Consider the following 13067-nt stretch of genomic DNA (forward strand, 5'->3'; position numbering starts at 1 on the left):
CATGTTGCACTATGTCCTATAAAACAGCATTTCATTTATTTAATATGGGTGATAACCTCCCCTCGTCAACTATGTACTATTTCTCTGCGCGAGGCAGCTATCCGTATCGGTTGAAGGAATGAACACAAGATGCATGTTGACAGTTATCTCGACCTTGGCCAAAAGTATATTAATGCCAGTGTAACTTGGCGTGGTTAAGATTTCTGAGTCGTGGAACTCTGAAATTCTTCCTTACGTAAGTCTCATCTTGAATAAATTTCTCTTGTGCACTGTCCGGAGTTCTAAGTGATTTATTGAGTGATTGGAAACTGGTAAAATCCCTGACATATCCATATAAAATAAATTAATATCATCCACATATCTCCTCTTCAAGTTGTAGTAGTAGTCATGTATTAATAATTTTGACAAGCCAAGAATTGTTGTTCCTATATAAACAGGCTTATCCATTTCAATACTCTCTTTAATCATATGAATAGCACAAAAGTTCTCTGAAAACACCTCTACTCTTTGAAAACTGGGTCTATTAATTAATTTAGATGCTTGTTTCCAAGATGTAGCAAGTCTTATATTTTGTCTGTTCCTAACTTTTTCCATTGTCTTCCAAACACAGCATTGTTCATCAATTTATAAAAGTCCTTCTCAAAATCTGTCTTTGCCTCTGTTCTTCTCTTTGTATTAAAGTCAATGTATGTTTTCAACCAATGACTTGGTTTAAACTTTAAAACTCTATGAATCTTCGTTCCTCTCAAACCAGCCGCCAAATATTGACTCACATTCCTTTGATGAATGAATGAATATGAATGAATGAATGATCGTTTTAAGGCCATTTTCCCCTCTAGAGCGGGGGTTAGCCTTGCGGGCCCCATGACAATCATGGTTCCCTGTTTGCGGCAATGTTTTTATGGCCGGATGCCCTTCCTGACGCCAACCCTGGGTCACGCTCTTACGATGCGCAGGGATACGGTGTACCTATTCTAAATCGGGGTACACACCGTGATCATTCATCCCAGCAAGCTGGTACTCAATTTGCCAACCTCGGAAGGATGACAGGCTGAGTCAACCCCACTGGCGTTAATTCAGCGATCGATCGGGATTCGAACCCAGGATCCAAGGATCCCAAGCCGGCACCCTAACCGCTAAGCCAACACCAGGCTTTGATGTAGGACAAAATTTTCTTTATCATAAAATGTAGTAAGTAGTTTCTCTGCAGGCTTTCCTTTAGTAGAAAATGATTGTTCATAATCACCAAACCATTCCTTCTTTGGTTTCATCTTATCAGGGGCAGAGGGTAGGTCTTTATGTTTGTTATGTAGTTTTTCCGGATATTTTAAATCAACCTCAAAATAATATCCTACCTTTGATTTATCCAATTCACTTTGATTTGATATAACAATATCTTGTAGAACCTTTTCATAATTCTTTTCTTTTACCCATTTAAGTTTTCCATAAGGTAAAGCCTGAGACATAGCCCATCCATACAAATTGTTAGCATCATAATGCATCAAGTAAGAACTATCTTTTGTTGCATCATAACCAGGAAGATATTTGTTGTTTGCTTTAGCATATCTCTTTGAACATACTTGAGATATTCCTCCTCTTTTAGCCTTCTCTATCATCAAAAGCATATCTACATCACCGATTAAATCCAAATCCTGTTTTGTCATTTTTAACATCGCACTCCAAGCCAACCTTGGAGCTGTATAATAATGAGCAGGGTCTAATCCATATGAATCCTTATTATGACAAACTTCTCTGAAAGCCTCAAACACATTAGCCAATAAGAGCACATCAGTCTTGAGATATAAATCATGATATTCACCAAGATTCTTTATATTAAACTTCTTCCAAACATTTTGTGCTTGAGTAAAATCTTTATCAGTTATATGAGTTTTATTCAACTTGTTGTAGAAGTCTTCTTTAGAGGGGAGTTGTGTCTCTTCAAACCTCTCAAACGGGTTAATATAATCATATGAATGTATTCCCTGCTGTGATCGGAGTTCAATATCCTCTTGATTTGAAAAATGTGATTTAAGATTAGGAAACTTTTTAATGTTTGATGCAAAATTAGATAAAGGACTTGACATAAATTTAAATGTGTCAAGAAATCTGATATGAGTTCTGTGAGATGTATGAATTTTTTGTGAAAGAGATGTATTTCTGATCTGATTTAGGAATGGCTGAAATGTCTCCAGGTGTTTCACTCAATTATTTTATAAACAGATGTGTATCATAGTGTGCATTGTTGTGAAGAAAGACTGGAATGAAAGAGGGGGGTTTATAATAAATATTACAACTTTGATGAGCCGGAGCCCTGCAGGAACCTGTGAGATGACAATGATCTCTTACCTTCACTAATTTCCTCTTCACAAATATGACAGATATTGTTCTGCTCAAATTCCCTTTTCTCTTCTTTTGTGATATTAATTGGCTCATTGTGTTTTCTCATTATCTTAGTGAATCTAACACAGTCCTTTTCCTGTCATCTCACAAACTCTTCTGAAGCATCTTCTCCTCTATAAAGTTCTAACCTGTTGTATTATCACCAACAGATGATTTGATGTAATAGCAGAAACCACAAGGAGTATGCTTTTGATATTGATTTGTGTATGATTGTTTGGGATTTGGAGAAGTAGTATTTATCTTTTCAAGGACACATTTAAAATCAGCGTATATTACAAATGGATGTTTTATAGTCCTGTTGAAATCTTTAAATGATATGTTTGAACCTACTTTGGGCAAAGTAATTACAGTTGAATTATTACTACAATATTTTGAATGTTGCTTTAATCGCTATTTCGTATGAAAGAAGTTGAGACCGCTTACAGGGATATGTTTTACATTTTCTATTGACTACTTGTGAAGTGGTCAATCTTGATAAATTTTTGATGTAAGCATAATGTGAATTTTCTGCTGAATTATAATGAAGAAGATCAATATGTGTTTTATCATTTTTGTAGTCATCCGTAAGTTTCAAGATCTGAACTTTGTTTGTATCCGTTAATCCATATACATTAACAGACAGTCTATTCATTTGCTCAAATTTAGGAATATCAGTTAATGACATTGGAAACTCTTAATCTTTAACATTCAGCATATCCTCATATTTCTTATAATGAGATACTGTTTCAGAATCCTTTTTAGAAGGATGTAAATGAGCAAGAACAGACCATAGAAAACATTTAATATCTTTGTTTTGAATATTAATAACCACCTTTTAAAGTTTAACTTCTCTTGGTAAATCAATGTAAGAAGAAGCAGGAAGAGGGTCTGATTTGAATATGTGTCGATCCAGAAAAATGATTTTACTCATGCTAAATCCACCACCTACCACAGTTTTATCAACATCCAGTTCTTGTCTTTGGAGTTCATCATAAACAACACAAACTAATAAATCTTTGAATGATGTGATAAAGTGAGGGTCTGTTCTCATATGGGGAGTTTCTTCATCTCCTTTTCTTGCCATATTCATTTTTACTCCCATATAAAACTTAAAAGTATTCATTTCACTTAATGTGTTTTTAATTAGAATTTCAACACTTGGTTTAATCATATAAATTGCCTCGGCTATTGAAGATGGTCCTGGGTCTTCAAATTGAAAGGTTCATATTTTTATATGTCCTTTAAATGCATTATCACTCTTTTCATCGAGTATCCAAACATAGTCTTTTGTTTGCGTGATTGACGGTGAGACTTGAAGCCTCCCTTTTTAATGTCCTTATTACAGACATCACAGTGTATAACATTAGATGCCAGAAGCAGTTCTCCAACATTTCGTCTCTGCTTTTTTGTTGTAAGGTGTTTGTTATAACAGACCTTTGAGACATACTGAGAGCAGACATCACAGTGCATAACATTAGACTCTGGAGGCAGCTCTCCAGCATTTCGTCAATGCTTTTTTGTTTTCAGATGGCGAGCCAAAGCACGCTTATGATATTCGCGATTACAAACATCGCAATACCTTGTATTCACCATATTTATATAGAAAAAAACTTGATGAAAATCTCGTGGTAATTTATAGATACATTTTCGCTTAAAATAAAATTTTCTTGATGAAAATCTTGTGTTAATTTATAGATACTTTTTTGCTTAAAATAATATTTTCTTGATGAAAATCTCATGGTAATTTAAAGATACGTTTTTGCTTAAAATAATATTTTCTTGATGAAAATCTCGTGGTAACATATAGATACTTTTTCACTTAAAATAAAATGTTCTTGATGAAACTGCCGTGGTAATTTATAGATACTTTTTCACTTAAAATAAAATTTTCTTGATGAAACTGCCATGGTAATTTATAGATACGTTTTTGCTTAAAATAATATTTTCTTGATGAAAATCTCGTGGTAACGTATAGATATACTGAAAACCACTCATTTTTGGTCATCTTTATGCAGGAAGTTCAATTTTTTTTTTACTTAATAAATACAATGTATCAAGATACAAAAGACAAGTTTCACTCAATCACTACATTTGTAAAATATACTGAGAAATATGTCAAAGATGTAAAATTGAACAAGGATAATTATAACAACTACTGGATAAACCAATTATGAGTGATAATATGAGTTCTTCAATTTCCTTCAATGGAAGAGCTTTTAATATATCTGGAAGAACATCCATTAAAGTAGTTCTAACAAAAGTTTCACCTCTAAAATAGCAATCTATTTTAAGCTGGAAAAAGCAATGAAAAAAGTAAAAGTATCAGAAAAGAAAACCCTTGTGGATGAAGCTTTAGAAAGAGTAGATAAAACCATTAATAATAAGCATGGATAAATTTGTATTTTTTTTAACAACCCCAAATGTGTAAATCTTGATGAAATGAAGGATGTTAATATATCAGGTGAAATGACATTTCGTTCAGTGGTGGTTAAGAAACATTTTAAAATTATCTTTAATATAAAAAATGTAGTAGTTGAATCTGTTAATGAAAAAAAAAAAGGATATATATGGCAATGTTTTTTCTACTAATTAAATACGAGTCATTATTCAAGTGAAGATTTTGAGAACTATGATAGTGATAACAGTATCTCTAATGGAACAGAAGACAGTTATGATACTGAGAGTTTGTGTTCAAACGAAAGTTATGAAAGTAGTTTTATAGATGATGATTATGAAAGCACTGATTATAGTGAAGATGAAATTGATTTAAAGTAAAGTTTTACGACAAAAATATGATGAATCTAAATGAAATACCAGATGTTCAGCCTCTTGAATTCCCTGTCACTCCATATGATAAATTAGAGAATTGTCCGGGTTGTGATAGTGGGATTAAACACAGAGTCAAAAGCCCATAAACAATGTTTATTCTGTGATTACCTTTTAATTAATGACAATAAAAAATATAAAAAGAAACAACTATTTTAAAATTACACCAAAAATGAATTACTTTACAAGATTAATAAGAGAAATTAACGTTAAGTATGAGGGTGATAATACACCTTTCCTTACAACGGAAGAGATTGATAAAATTTGGGTTAAGTTTCAAGGATTGATGTTACTTGCTATTCACGATTGTCATTTTCAGGGAAATATCAACACAAGATATTATATAAATAAAATAATGAATTATCTTGAAATTAAACCTGAATTCAGGATAAAACATAGAGTTTCTAAAAATAAACGCCTTGTTGCCTGCAAAACAGCACAGAAAGTTCTCCCAAGACCAAAGAGACAACAGGAGACCTGATTGGCAAGTAAAATATGGACCAGATAGATCAGATAGTACAGGGGATGATAACAACTGATGTTTTCTGTGTGGACAACTGGGACATTGGAAGAGCCAATGCCCGCAGGCCAACTGGAGAAACAGTGGACGAAACCAGACGAAGTGAAAGTTCTCCATTAAACTTATTGAACGACAATCTTCTTGGAGGGGACTTCAATCATTTGCATATTCCTCCACCATTTGGCGAGCCAGGCAGGAGGATTCTCTTGGGAAAGTTCTCAACCAAGTTAATGCCTCTTGAGGTGGGAAGCGAAGTGCCATCTGCCCCGCCCGAATCCAAATTGTATCCTTAAGATGAAATAGATTAAATAGTGAGGTATGAGGAAGAATCACATTTATACCACCGCAGGCGTCTTCCCCCTTCCCATGATCAACATGGGGGTCAGAGGGTTGGATCTGTTCAAGATGCACCTGGTGTACCTGTTGTATCTGTTGCATCCCCTAGCGCACCTTTGGAAGAGCAGGTACATGTGGTAACACCTGGACCTGGTGAAGGAGCTGCTGCTGCAGGCTCCCCAGGTGAGACTGGAGGTGAGATGTCACCTGTAACCATGCATGTTGAGGTTGAGGAAGAAACGACTAGTCCAGGTACTGCCCAGGCAGGTGCTATGGGAGGACAGCAGGTAGATCTTGGTAATGTGGGGAACAAACAGAGTGACCAAGAACCGATGGTCCTGCCCTCAAATTATCTCAACCCTCAGCATGATTCCCCAGCCCATCATTTGCGAAGTAGTGGGCCGGCTCCCGCACTGCCACCAGCCTCTCAAAGGGTGACACCCTTGAAGGGGGACCATGACACTGTAACGACGGGGATCTCTAAACTGTCATCCTACATTACTAATTTCTCCCAGAGACAGGTTCCGGGGGTTGGACAGAATAACAGAGTCTGTGTGCAGACCTTTTTTTTTTCTTTTTCTTTTTGTATACAGAGTCGAGGCTCGTGAAAGAGCTAACATTTATCAATCAAACAAACAAGCAAACAAAGTATATAAAAAGGGGAGTGGTCGACAAGATGGGGAGAGAAGGGGAGGAAGCACACAAACACAACATTTGAGAGCAGGGACATCGGGAGATGTGTGGGAGGGAGAGGGCCTGGGGGGAGGCAGGATAGGCATAAAACGCAAGGACACCAAGGACTTCCAGGAAAGAAGTCGGCACCTCAAAAAAGTGGATTTGAGGTGAAATTAGCGGGGGTAGAAAAGATCAAGGTTTTGGATTGGGGAAGATAAGAGATGGTGGTGAACAGCCGTTTTAAAGACCTGGAGGGAGGAGTGGGATTGAAGAGAGTCAGGGAGTTTGTTCCAGAGGCGGGAGAAAAGAGGAATGAAGGAGTGAAGGTGAGCAGAGAGTCTTGATTTTGGCAGTTTAACCATAAGAGGGTTGCGGGCAGATCTTGTGCGACCTGTAGGAATATTTGGGGGACAGAGCCCAGAGAGAGCTGGGGGAGCAAGGCCGGAGAGGAGTCGGTGGAAGACGGAAAGACCACCAACCTGCCTGCGGTGAGTAAGTGAAAGGCCCTCGGAGATAGCGTCATCGCGGGAGATTCCAATGATTCTGAACGCTTTGGTTTCAACAGCGTGAAAACGGGCTAGGTGTGAGGCAGGAGCACCAGCCCAGAGGGGAGAGCAGTACTCCATTGAGCTGCGGATGAAAGCCTTGTATGTGGTGAGGAGCTCAGGTGTGCCAAGGAAGGACTTCGCACGACGGAGGATGCCCAGTCGGCGACTGGCTTTGGAGGCCAGCTTGGAAATGTGGTTTTCCCAGGAACGATCATGGCAGATAGTGAGACCCAAAAGCTTGAGTGACAGAATTTCTTGGAGAGGATTATTCAGAAAGTAGATGGGAGGGTTGTCCAGTCGGTCTTTTCGGAGAGACATCGTAAGAGTGTGAGATTTGTCAGGATTGAAAGACATGTTCCACTTGTTTGCCCAGTCTGTGATTTTGTCCAGGTCTGCAGAGAGTGAGGAGGCTGCAGACAGCCGATCTGAGGGATGAGGAATGGAGCGGCAGAGAGTGGAGTCATCAGCAAAGAGATAGAGAGGATTTTCAAGAGAGTCAGAGAGATCATTGATGAAGACCAGAAAAAAAGACCTTGGCCTTTTTATGAGCTTAGGGAAATAAAAAAAACAATGTGCCATCGATTAGGCGTGATCCGATTAAATTTTCAGATGAATTGAAGATGATTGTAGATACTCAACTACCAACTGTGAGGGACTTGGACATCCTTCTTCTGATTATAATTCCCAATTTCACACAGCTGGCCCAATTGAAATTGGAGATCAGAATTAGATTGAAATTAGATTGAAATCAGTGCAAAATGGGGAATTGGGCTTGGGGGAGGGTGAAACGAAGGAGCAGGTAGGCAAGCTGATGTAGGCCATAAGGAAACTTCGACCAGAGGCTGACTGGAGCAAAGTAACAACTTGTAAACAGAAGACTGGGGATGATCCAACTGATTATTTGGAAAGATTGTGACAAGTGTTCAGATTACATTCAGGGGTCCCTGGGGAACAGGTAGACCATTCTTTGAAACATATTTTTGTGCAAGGCATATTGCCCAAACTGAGGGGAGAGGGAGAAAAACAGTGTGTTACCTGGGAAACTAGGCCTGTTGCAGAAATATTGGCGTATGCTTTGCATCACCATCATCTGCAGGAAAAGAATGCTTCATCAGCTGCAGCAAAGCTAATGCATTTGCAGACGCAAACCTTGTTGCCTGCAAAACAGCACAGAAGGTTCTCCCAAAACCCAAGACCCAATAGACAACAGGAGACCTGATTGGCAAGTAAAAGATGGACCAGATAGATGAGATAGTACAGGTGAGGATAACAACCGATGTTTTCTGTGTGGACAACTGGGACATTGGAAGAGCCTATGCCTGCAGGCCAACTGGAAAAAATAGTGGATGAAACCAGACGAAGTGGAAGTTCTCCATTAAACTTCTTGAACGACAATCTTCTTGGAGGGGCCTTCAATCATTTGCATATTCCTCCACACTGCAAAAACACAACAACAACATGCATTTTAAGGCCATTTTCCCTGCTAGAGCGGGGGTTAGCCTTGCGGTCCCCATGACAATCTTCTCCATCTTGCCCTATTTTCTGAATCTCTCCTTGTTAACCCCCTTGCCCGCATTTCTTCTTCCACCATCTTTAGCTAAGTCTTTCTCGGTCTTCCCCGTCCTCTACTTCCTTCTACATTCATTTCCATCACTCTTTTCAACAAGTCACTTTCATCCTTCCTCAACACATGACCAAACCATCTCAACCTGTTCCTCTTCACAGCATCAATCACAGGCTCTATTCCTATCATTTTTCGCAATTCATCATTTGTCTTCCTCTCTCTCAACGATACTCCGCACATCCAGCGACCATTCGCATTTCCACCCTTTCCAACCTTCGTTGCTGCTCTACGTTCATTACCCATGTCTCGCTCCCATAAATCATAACACTTCTCACACATGCAGCATACACCTTTCCCTTCAGCTTCAACGACGCTCCCCTCCTCATCAGCACGCCACTCAGTTCCCGAAACTTCTTCCATGCACATCTCACTCGAGCAAACTTTGCCGAGTCTGATCCACCTTCTCCATTCAGCATGTCTCCGAGGTAGCAAAATGTTTTCACACCTTCCAGCTTCATGCAGTCTCCAAGATCCAACTCAACATTTCCTCCATCTGCAGCTCCCTCTGTGCACACCTTACATTTGAATGTAGCTGCCACACTGGTTAATGACCCTCTCAGACCACTACATTTTTGATGAACCCACTCAGCGCACATTGTACATTGAATGGAGTTAACTCCGACACCCTTCCTGCACACAGCACAGGGCCACTTCCCAGTTCTTTCCACCTCACCACATGCTTCACCACTTGCCATCACCTTCGTCTTTCTGATATTCACCTTCAGACCTTTTGTCTCCATACATTCCTTCCACTTGTTCATCTTTTCCTTCAGTCCATCCATACTTTCCACGATCAACACCAGATCATCTGCATACAACAACTCCCACGGTAAACCCTCCTTTACATTCTGAGCCAGCACCTCCAGCACAGCTACAAATAGTAGTGGACTTAGTACCGACCCCTGATGCACTCCCACCTTCACCTCAAACTCACCACTGTTCCCGTCCTTCGTCCTTACAGCTGTGCGCGCTCTTTTGTACATTGCCATCACTACTCTGATCAACCATTCCTCCACTCCTAACTTCCTCATTGCCCATGTCAATACTTTGCGTGGAACCCTATCGAATGCTTTCTCCAGATCAACAAACCCAAGAATCAACTTCTTCCTCTTCTCCATGTACTTCTCCTGCAACTGCCTCACAATAAAAAGCACGTCTGTCGTTCCTCTTCCTTGCATAAATCCAAACTGCATTTCGTCGATCTTCACTTTCTTCCTTATCCTCCTCTCCAGCACCCTTTCCAATACCTTCATTCCATGCTCCAATAACTTTATCACTCGGTACGAGCCACACTCTAGAGGGTCACCTTTCCCCTTGTATAGAGGGACGAGGGTACTCAGTTCCCAATTCACTGGAATGCGGCCTGCTTTCACTGCCAGATTACAGATCTCTGTCATTCTCTTCACACCCCAACTTCCTGCTGCCTTCAACATATCTCCCACAACTCCCGTCGGCCCTCCCGCTTTTCTACTCTTCATTGCTTTTATCGCTTCCTCAACTTCCTTCTCAGTTATCTTCTCTGCCAGTCCTAAAACTGGGTTACTCTCTATGTTGCCATCCCATTCATTCTCTGTATTCAACAGCATTTCCATATATCTTTTCCATCTTCATTTAATTCCATCTGGGTCTACAATAATTTGTCCCACTTCATCCTTCAAGCAACTCACCGCCATCACATCACACCTCTCTTTCGCTATCTGCTTTGCAATCCTGAATACTGCTCTCTGACCCTCTTCCGAATCCAAGGGTTCTCCGAAAAATTTCCTACATGCCTCCTGCGCCTTTGCTACCTCTTTCTTTGCAGCCTTCTTGGCTGCCTTATAACTTTCATGCTCTGCTGTTTCTGCTCCCATTCCCTTCGCCTTCTGCCACTCCTTGAACTTCTTCCTCTTCTCGTCAATCCTCTTTCCAACTTCCTCATCCCACCACCATGTTTCCGAGTGCCTCTGTGGTCCTTTTGTCCATCCACATATCTCACCAACGGCTCCCAACAGACTAGCTTTCATTGACATCCAACCACTTTCAAGCTCAACCACATCATCCTCTACCCTACTCAGCCTCTCTTTTAATGCCTCCCTTACTGTCACCTCTTTCAACCTCCACACCTTCATTCTCGGTTGGTACTTCACCCGCCCAGCTCTCCTCACACCTTTCACCATTATGTCGCAGACAACCAAGTGGTGCTGTGAAACAGCCTCCGCCCCCGGGATCACCTTTGTGTCCCGGAGGTGCCCCCTATCTCGCCTACGCACCATCAGGTAGTCAACGGTTGTCGTCGACCCACCTGACGTGTATGTAACAAGCTTATTATCCTCTTTCTGGAACTGATTATTACAAATCAACAAATCAGCTCCATCATCAAACTCCAAAATCCTTTCACCTTCTCCATTTCTCACACCATATCCGTAACCCCCATGAACTCCCTCAAAACCATCCATACTCCTTCCCACATGGCCATTTAGGTCTCCTCCTACCACAACAACTTCCTCATCTTTCACGTTTTCCATCAGCTTCTCTATCGCACACCAGAACTTGTCCTTCTCTTCATCGCTCCGACCAACCTGCGGAGCATATCCCGAGATGACGTTCACCAAGAGCTTTCCAATCATCATTTTCACCATCATCAACCTATCACTCACTCTAGTCACACTCACCACACTGTCTACAAACTCCTCAGAAAACAGGACACCAACACCATTCACACCCTCCAGATACCCTTGCCACACAAACTTGTATTTCTGTCCCTGCCTACCCTTCACCATTCTCACACCACTTCCCTTCCATCTCGTCTCTTGCACACAACATATGTCCACTCTTCTTCTGACCAATACTTCCACCACTTCTCCTGATCTCCCTGTCATTGTCCCTACATTCCATGTCCCAAACCTCAGAAACCGATCTCCACTTCGGGCTGTACCCTGCCCATTTGTAGTTGTAATTGTCATGGTTCTCTTTTTGAGGCAATGTTTTTATGGCCGGATGCCCTTCCTGACGCCAACCCTCTTAGTCGTCTCTTACGACACGCAGGGATACGGTGTACCTATTCTAATCCAGGGTACACACTGGGAAACGTTTAAAACATGGAAATTCTGGGGGGGTGTGGGGGGGTGGGGGGAGGCATCACGGCTGCGGGGGCCCCTTCAGCACCACGCCACGACGGCCCGGTCAGCACCACACCACATCGGCCCGGTCAGCACCACACCACGGCGGCCCGGTCAGCACCACACCACGTCGGCCCGGTCAGCACCACACCACGTTGGCCCGGTCAGCACCACACCACGTTGGCCCGGTCAGCACCACACCACGTCAGGCCGGTCAGCACCACACCACGGCGGCCCGGTCAGCACCACACCACGTTTGCCCAGTCAGCACCACGGCGGCCCGGTCAGCACCACACCCTTGGAAAGGACTTCGATGCTGTGGAGAGATCGAAGCAAGCCTCCTTGCTCGAGCGGACCGGAAGCGGAAGTCCATATATATAAGCACATATATATAATGTGCACATTTCTCCAAGGATATAATATATTGTGGGCTTTCACTAAAAATACTCGCAAATAATAACGGTGGGGTAGCAGAAAAGGAGGTGGGGTTGAGAGGTTGGGGTATTAAACCAAGCCTCTCAAAATATCAGCACCACACACCACGTCGGCCCAGAGCCTGGCGCGAAGTCCAAGGATATCAGCACGTCATCCGAAAACAGCTCCGGTTGGTGCGAACTACTCGGTCAATGGCGCGAACCAGGTCCCGACACGCCCTTGCTCGCTTGGCCCCGATGAAGGCCTCGCCGGGTGTTCTCCAAACAGGGGCAAAATCGCCCAAGCCGCGCTGGATTTCGGCGGCGGAAAGCAGCCACGATGCGACGATATTCGGTCGGGATGAAAGGGTAGTGGTAGGAAGGAAGATAAGGCAGATGGCAGGGAAGGAAGGTCCGGGCAGATGGCTCTGGCGTCGAGGTCGATGTTGATGGTGCTTATGACGATGGAGTAAAAAAAATTTTTTTTTATGTCAAATACATATTCAACAAGGGAAACGAGTAGAGGATTTCTTCCGTTTCTAATTCCTTTATTTGCTGGTTTAAGTGTGGCGGGAGCATTGACGGGTGGTATTTCAGCAGCGGTAAAAACTGCTAACGAAAGGAAGGTTCAAATACAGGCTCAAA

This window comes from Myxine glutinosa, chromosome 4, assembly GCF_964187855.1.
Source record: "Myxine glutinosa chromosome 4, kmMyxGlut1.1, whole genome shotgun sequence".
NCBI lineage: Eukaryota > Metazoa > Chordata > Myxini > Myxiniformes > Myxinidae > Myxine > Myxine glutinosa.